The sequence below is a fragment of the Nycticebus coucang genome, chromosome 16 (genome assembly GCF_027406575.1).
Source record: "Nycticebus coucang isolate mNycCou1 chromosome 16, mNycCou1.pri, whole genome shotgun sequence".
NCBI classification, from domain to species: Eukaryota; Metazoa; Chordata; class Mammalia; order Primates; family Lorisidae; genus Nycticebus; species Nycticebus coucang.
In genome coordinates, this window is record NC_069795.1 from 62,874,012 (window position 1) to 62,881,964 (window position 7,953).

Consider the following 7,953-nt stretch of genomic DNA (forward strand, 5'->3'; position numbering starts at 1 on the left):
CGCAAAATGTGCCCTACTCCCGGGTACCCTTGTGAGCCGCCCCTGGTAGAGTACAAGCGCTGGCGGTGCCCGCACCCCTCTACTCCCCGATTCCCCCTGACCCTCTTGCTCGGCCTGTGGCGGGACTCACCCTGTGCCCCGGCCCCCGGATGCGCGCGAGGCAAGAGAGGCCCCTGCTGCCCTGGGTGCATAAAGAGTTGGGCAGCCAGGTTCACACCGGATGGCCTTTGCCCGCCTCCTTTCACCTTTTCCTGATTCTTTCATACTCTGACTCCTTTCTCTCTTAATTTGAGACTCACTCCTCAGACTCCTGGCTTGCTTATTTAACTCTCATCCTGAGGAAGAGTTAAGGCTTGCATTTTCTTTTTAGACGTCTTTTTCTTTCTCAGTGAAAGCGAATGATCACCTTTTGAAATCTAACAAATATCAGAAAAAGTTGCCCAGTGTTTCCCTGAGTGGTTGAGGTATTTGTTTTTACATTCCCAAAAGCGATACTTGCAGGTTGCAGATACTCCATACCATCCCCAGCACTTAATACTATCATTCTTTTTAATTCTAGCCATTATGGCAAGAGTAAAGTGGTTACTCGTTATGATTTTAGTTTCCATTTCTGTGCTAATGGTGTTGAGCTTATTTTCATAAAATCTTTTATCAGGTGAATTAGCCGGTGCCAGTCTCAGCTACTCAGAAGACTGAGACGAGAGGGTACCTGGAGCCCAAGAGTTTGAGGTTGCTGTGAGCTATGATGCCATGGCATTCTAGACAGGAGAACAGAGTGGGACTTTGTGTTTATGTGTATACACACACACACACACACACATATACATACATACATACAAATAGATGCCTAGCTTCATTGATAAGTGATTATTCAAATCATTAGTCCATTTTAAGATCAAGGCGCTTGTGCTTAGGTTTTGTTTTTGTTTTTTAGACAGTCTCAAGCTGTCGCCCTGGGTAGAGTTCTATGGCATCACAGCTCACAGCAAACTCCAACTCTTGGGCTTAAGCAATTCTCTTGCCTCAGCCTCCCAAGTAGCTGGGACTACAGGCACCCACCACAATGCCTGGCTATGTTTTTTGGTTGTAATTGTCATTGTTGTTTGGCAGTCCTGGGCTGGATTCAAACCCGCCAGCTTCCGGTGTATGTGGCTGACACCCTAGCTGCTGAGCTACAGGTGCAGAGCCATGTGGAGGGTTTGTGTTTTGTATTGAGACAGGCTCACTTTGCTGCCCTGGATAGAGTGTCGTGGTGTCATAGCTCACAGCAACCTCAAACTCTTAGGCTCAAGCGATTCTCTTGCCTCAGCCTCCCAAGTGGTTGTGACTACAGGCACCAGCCACAACACCTGATTATTTTTAGAAAGAGAGCTCTCTGGTTCAGGCTGGTCTCGAACCTGTAAGCTCTGCAATCCACCCTCTGGGCCTCCCAGAGTGCTAGGATTACAGGCATTAGCCACTGTGCCCAGCCTTTGTTTTTGATTTTTTGAGTCAGAGTTTGAATCTGTTGCCCTGGCTAGAGTACCGTGGTGCCAGCTTAGCTCACAACAACCTCAAACTCCTGGGTTCAAGTGATCCTCCTGCCTCAGCCTCCCCTGTAACTGGGACCACAGGTGCCTGCCACTACACCTGATGTTTTCTATTTTTTTTTTTTTTTTTTTTGCAGTTTTTTTGGCTGGGGCTGGGTTTGAACCCACCACCTCCAGCATATAGGGGCAGCGCCCTACCCCTTTGAGCCACAGGCACTGCCCAATGTTTTCTATTTTTAGTACAAATGGGGTGTCTCACTCTTGCTTAGGCTGGTCTTGAACTCCTGAACTTAAGTGATCTTCATGCCTTGGCTTTCTAGAGTGCTAGAATTATACTGTGAAAATATTTATAACCAATTTGTGGCTTGCTTTCATTTTCTTAAGCGTCATGAAAAGAAAAATTCAAGTATAACCTAGAAATATTGTGTACTGGGTTTCAGACCACTGCAATAAAGTGAATATCATAATTAGGGAAGTCACACAAATTATATTTTGTTTTCCAGTGCATATTAAAGTTAGGGTTAGGGCCAGGAGTGGTGGCTCACACCTGTAATCCCAGCACTCTGGGAGGCCAAGGCAGGCAGATCACCTGAGCTCACCAGTTCTAGACCAGCCTGAGCTAAAGGGAGACCATGCCTCTAAAAATAGCCAGGCTAATCATGGCAGGCACCTGCAATCCCAGCTACTTGGGAAGCTGAGGGAAGAGATTTGCATGAGCCCAGGAGTCTGAGATTGCTGTAACCTATGACACCACGGTACTCTACTATAGGCGACAAAGTTAAGACTCTGTTAAAAAAAAAAAAAAAAAGGTTAGATTTACACTATACTGTGGTAAGTGTGCAATAGCATTATGTCTAAACTCAATGAAAAACTTAATAATAAAATGCTTTATTGCTTAAAAAAAAAAAAATGCTGTGGCTCATACCTATAATCCTAGCACTTTGGGAAGCTGAGGTAGGTGGATGACTGGAGCTCAGGAGTTGGAGACCAACCTGAGCAAGAGGGAGACCCTGTCATTACTAAAAATAGAAAAAAAATATTCTCCAGGCATGGTGGCTCTTGCCTATAGTTTCAGCTACTCAGAAGGCTGAGGCAAGAGGACTGTTTAAGCCCCAATTTGGAGGTTGCTTTGATCTATAATGATGCCATTGCCCTCTAGTTTGGGGCACAGAGTGAGACTCTGTTCTTAAAAAAAATGCTAAAAATCATCTGAACCTTCAGCAAGTAATAACCTTTTCCTGGTGGAGATTCTTGCCACAATGTTAATGGTGCTGACTATCAGGGTGATGATTGCTGGAGGTTGGGGTGGCTTTTGCTATTTCTTAAAATAAGGTAACAGTGAAATCTGCTTCCTTTTCTTCTCAGCAAATCTCTCTGTTGCCCAGGCTAGAGTGCTGTGGTGTGTGCCTAGCTCACAGGAACCTCAAACTCCTGGGGTCAAGCCATCCTCCTGCTTCAGCCTCCCAAGTAGCTGGGACTACAGGCACATGCCACCACACCTCACTAATTTTTCTAGTTTTAGTAGAGATGGGGTCTCCCTCTTGCTTAGGCTGGTCTCTTTAACTCCTGAGCTTAAGTGATCCTCCTGCCTCAGCCTCCCAGAGTGCTAAGATTGCAGGTGCGAGTGACTGCACTTGGCTGCAACAGCAACCCCTTTCGGAGTCTCCTGCATATCAGATATTTACATTATGGTTCATAACAGTAGCAAAATTACAGTTATGAAGTAACAATGAAAATAATTTTATGGTTGAGGTTCACAATATGAGGAACTGTATTTAAAGGGTCTCGGCATTAGGAAGGTTGAGAACTGCTGTCGTACATCAATTGACTGTTCCTTTCACAAAAGATTTTTTTTGGGGGGCGGGGGAGTCTCAAGCTATTGCCCTGGGTAGAGTGACGTGGCATCAAAGTTCACAACAAACTCCAACTATCCCCTTGCCTCAGTTTTTCTATTTTTAGTAGACATGGGGTGTCTTGCTTTTGCTCAGGCTGGTCTCGAACTCACAAGCTCAAGCTATCCACCTGCCTCAGCCTCCAAGTTCGAGGATTATAGGCATGAGCCACTGTACTGGGCCTCAGGGCCCTAGGATTTTTTAATAATAATAAATGATGGCTTGGCGCCCATAGCACAGTGTTATGGCACCAGCCACATACACCGAGGGTGGCAGGTTCAAACCCAGCCCGGGCCAGCTTAACAACTGCAACAAAAAATAGCCAGGCATCGTGGTGGGCGCCTGTTGTCCCAGCTACCTGGAAAGCTGAGGCAAGAGAATCCCTTAAGCCCAAGAGTTTGAGGTTGCTGTGAATTATGACACTACAGCACTCTACCGAGGGTGACATAATGAAATTGTCTCAAAAAAAAAAAAAAAATGAGCATTGGCTTTAATTTAAGTCACCTGTTAACATTAGTGTCTAACAAGTCAGCCTGTTCTTTAAAGCCAGGCATTAACTTCTCTCTATAAAAGTCCTCAATGGCATCTTCCAGTAAAAAGTTTTTTTTCCATAGTGAAAATCTGGTGTGGCCACCTTCATTAAGTACCTCAGAAAGATCTTCTGGATAACTTGCTCCAGCTTCTATATCAGCACTTGCTGCTTTACTTTGCACTTTTATGTTATACAAATGGCTTCTTTTCTCAAACCTCAAGAACTGGCCTGCAAAGTTACCCGCAAACGTTTTTTCTGCAGCTTTCTCACCTTTTAAGAATTGAAGGGAGTGCCTTCTTCTGTATTAGGTTTTGGCTTAGCGAAATGCTATGGCTGGTTGGATCTTCTAAAACTTTCTTCATATCTGCAATAAGGCTGTTTTTCTTATCATTCATGTGTTCACAGGAGTAGCACTTTCAATTTTCTTCTAGAACTTTTTGCATTTACAACTTACCTGTTTGGTGCAAGAGATCTAACTTTTGGCTTATCTCAGCTTTCAATATGTCTTTCTCACTATACGTAATCATTTCTAGCTTTTGATTTAAAGTGAGAGATATGTAGCTCCTTCCTCTCACTTGAATATTTACAGGCTATCATAGGGTTACTATTTAGCCTACTTTCAATATTGTGTCTCAGGGAGACCTGAGGAGAGGGAGAAGAGGGTGATCAGTGGAGAAGTCAGAACACACCCTACATGTATCAATTATGTTCACCATTTTATATGGGCATGGATTGTGGTACCCCCAAACAATTACAATTAATAATATCAAAGATCACTGATGACAAATCACCATAACTAACATTAAAAGTTTGAAATATTGCAAGAATTACAAAATGAGAAGCAGAAACACAAAGTGAGCACACGCTGTTAAAAAAAAAAAAAAATGGGCGGCGCCAGCCCCATATGCCAGAGGTGGCAGGTCAAACCCAGTCCCAGCCAAAAACTGCAAAAAAAAAAAACAAAACGGTGCCAGCTGGGCAAGGTGGTTCACACCTGTTAATCCTAGCACTGGGAAGCTGAGGCAAGTGGATTGCTTGAGCTCAGTTCAAGACCAGCCTGAGTAAGAGCAAGACCCCATAGAAAAAACTATCCTGGCATTAAGGCAGGCACCTGTAGTCCCAGCTACCTGGGGGGCTGAGGCAGGAGGATCGCTTGAGCCCATGAGTTTGAGGTTGCTGTGAGCTATGACACCACCACACTCTACCCAGGGTGACAAAGTGAGACTTTGTTTAAAAAAAAAAAGTTTCCAATAAACTTGAAAGTGTTGACACAGATCTACAATAATCCGTGAAGTTCAATAAAGTACAGTGCAGTAAGATATCCCTATAGATTTATGAAGGTATGATTGACCTATGATAAATATTTAAAATGTGGCGGCACCCGTAGTTCAGTGGGTAGGGCGCTAGCCAAGTACACTGAGGCTGGCGGGTTCGAATCCAGCCCAGGCCAGCTAAACGACAAGTGTAATAAAAAAAATTGCTGGGCGTTGTGGCAGACGTCTATAATCCCAGCTACTTGGGAGGCTGAGGCAAGAGAATCGCTTAAGCCCAAGAGTTTGAGGTTGCTATGAGCTGTGCAAAGCCACAGCACTCTACCCAGGGTGACAGCTTGAGACTGTCATAAAAAAATACAGAAAATGATACCTTTTGAATACGTATTCATTTGTGAAACCATCTGCAAAATAAAAAAATGAATGTATCCATCTTGCTCCCCAACACATTTTCCTCATGTGAATTCTTTCCTCCTGCCCTCATTCTGTTCCTCAGGCAGCCACTAATAAGCTTTCTGTCACTACATATTAGTTTTCATTTTCTAGAGTTCTGTGTAAAGGAAATCATTCAATATATATGTCTTGCTTATGTGTAAAGCAAATGAGTTTGATTAAAGTCTCTAATAGGTCATTCCTAGTACCAATCATTTGGGGAAGAAGTTTGTGTTGATCAGAAAACAATAAAGAATCTACTCTTTGGATCCTGATGCAAAAGGTCAAAAGGTATGTAAGGTCACTCCTCATTTGTCGGATATGATCTCTACCTAAGAAGTCACCAGAGTATGATTTTTTTTTTTCTGAAGACAGGATGTGGGGCGGCACCTGTGGCTCAGTGAGTAGGGCGCTGGCCCCAAATGCCAAGGGTGGCAGGTTCGAACCCAGACCCGGCCAAACTGCAACAACAACAACAACAAAAAAAACAGCCAGGCGTTGTGGCGGGCTCCTGTAGTCCCAGCTACTAGGGAGGCTGAGGCAAGAGAATCAACTAAGCCCAAGAGCTGGAGGTTGCTATGAGCTGTGATGCCACAGCACTCTACCAAGGGCAACAAAGTGAGACTCTGTCTCTGAAAGAAACAAAAAAAGACAGGATGAAAAAAAAAATAAATAAATAAATAAAGACAGGATGTTGTCCAGAATGGAAGCAGATACTACTTATAAAGCTTAGAGGTTAAATCTCAAAGAAAATTTTTTTTTCTTAGAGACAAGTCTGTTGCCCTGCATAGAGTGCCATGGCATCATCATAGCTCACAGTAACCTCAAACTCGGGGCTCAAGCAATCCTTTTGCCTCAGCCTCCCAAGTAGCTGGCACTACAGTTATGCAACACTATGTCCAGCTATTTTTTTCTTCTACTTTTAGTAGACACAGAGATTCACTCTTATCCATCTTTGAACAGTCTTGAGTTCTATGTTACTAGCAATTCTACTCTTACCCTAAAGCAGTCGTTCTCAACCTTCCTAATGCCGTGACCCTTTAATACAGTTCATGTTGTGGTGACCTCTAACCATAAAATTATTTTCGTTTTATGGTTGGGGCTCACCAGAACATGAGGAACTGTATTAAAGGGTCACGGCATTAGGAAGGTTGAGAACCACTGCCCCAAAGTGTAATAAAACCATCAGGAATTACATTTATAATTGGTTACAGAGGTATAATTTGAATATACAACTTGAAATTACATATAACAGTAAAACTCAGTGCTTGTCATAAGATGAGGGCTTTGTTAATAGCACTTTCAAAGCAGCGTCACAACACTGTCTTTATCACCTCTTAGAATGTTTTCTTCTTTGGAGACAGATTCTCTGTCACCCCTGCTACAGTGCAGTGGCATCATCACAGCTCACTGCCACCTCAAACTCCTATGCTTAAGCGATCCCACTGTCTCCAAGTCTCCCAAGTAGCCAGGACTACCAGTGTGTGCCACCATGCCCAGTTCATTTTTCTGTTTTTTTGTAGAGATGAGGGTCTCACTTTTGTTCAGGTTGTTCTTGAATTCCTACCCTGTTTCCCCGAAAATAAGACAGTGTCTTATTTTAAGGTATGCTCCCAAAGATGCGCTAGGTCTTATTTTCAGGGGACATCTTATCTTTCCTATAAGTAGGTCTTATTTTCGGGAAAACAGGGTAGTTTCAAGCAATCCTCTCACCTCAGCCTCCATAAATGCTAGGATTACAGGGTGAGCCACCTTGACTCTTGATTCTAGATAAATAGTTCCAGCAATTTTTACCCAAGAAATCAAGTGTTTGAAGTTTTGGAGAACTGAGTTAAATTTCTGTCCCAGTAACAGACTACTCCTGACTTCACATTCATCATTTTATCAAACTTAACTACATCTATCTACATTTTAGAATTTGACTCAAGTGGCTGGGCACGGTGGCTTGCCTGTAATCCTCACACTCTGGGAGGCTGAGATGGGACTGCCCTGAGCTCACGGGTTCCAGACCAGTATGAGCCAGAGTGAGACCTTGCCTCTAAAAATAGCTGAGCATTGTGGTGGATGCCTAAATCCCAGCTACTTGGGAGGCTCAGGCAAGAGAATTGCTTGAACCCAAGAGTTTGAGGTTGCTGTGAGCTATGATGCCACATCACTCTACCAAGGGCAACAAAGTGAGACTCTGTCTCCAAAAAAACAAACAAACAAACAAACAAAACTCACTCAAGCCCTTTGTTCTACATGGGTACTACTTAGTGTATCATAAACACTAAGTTCCTGTAGTTTAGCCTTGCAAA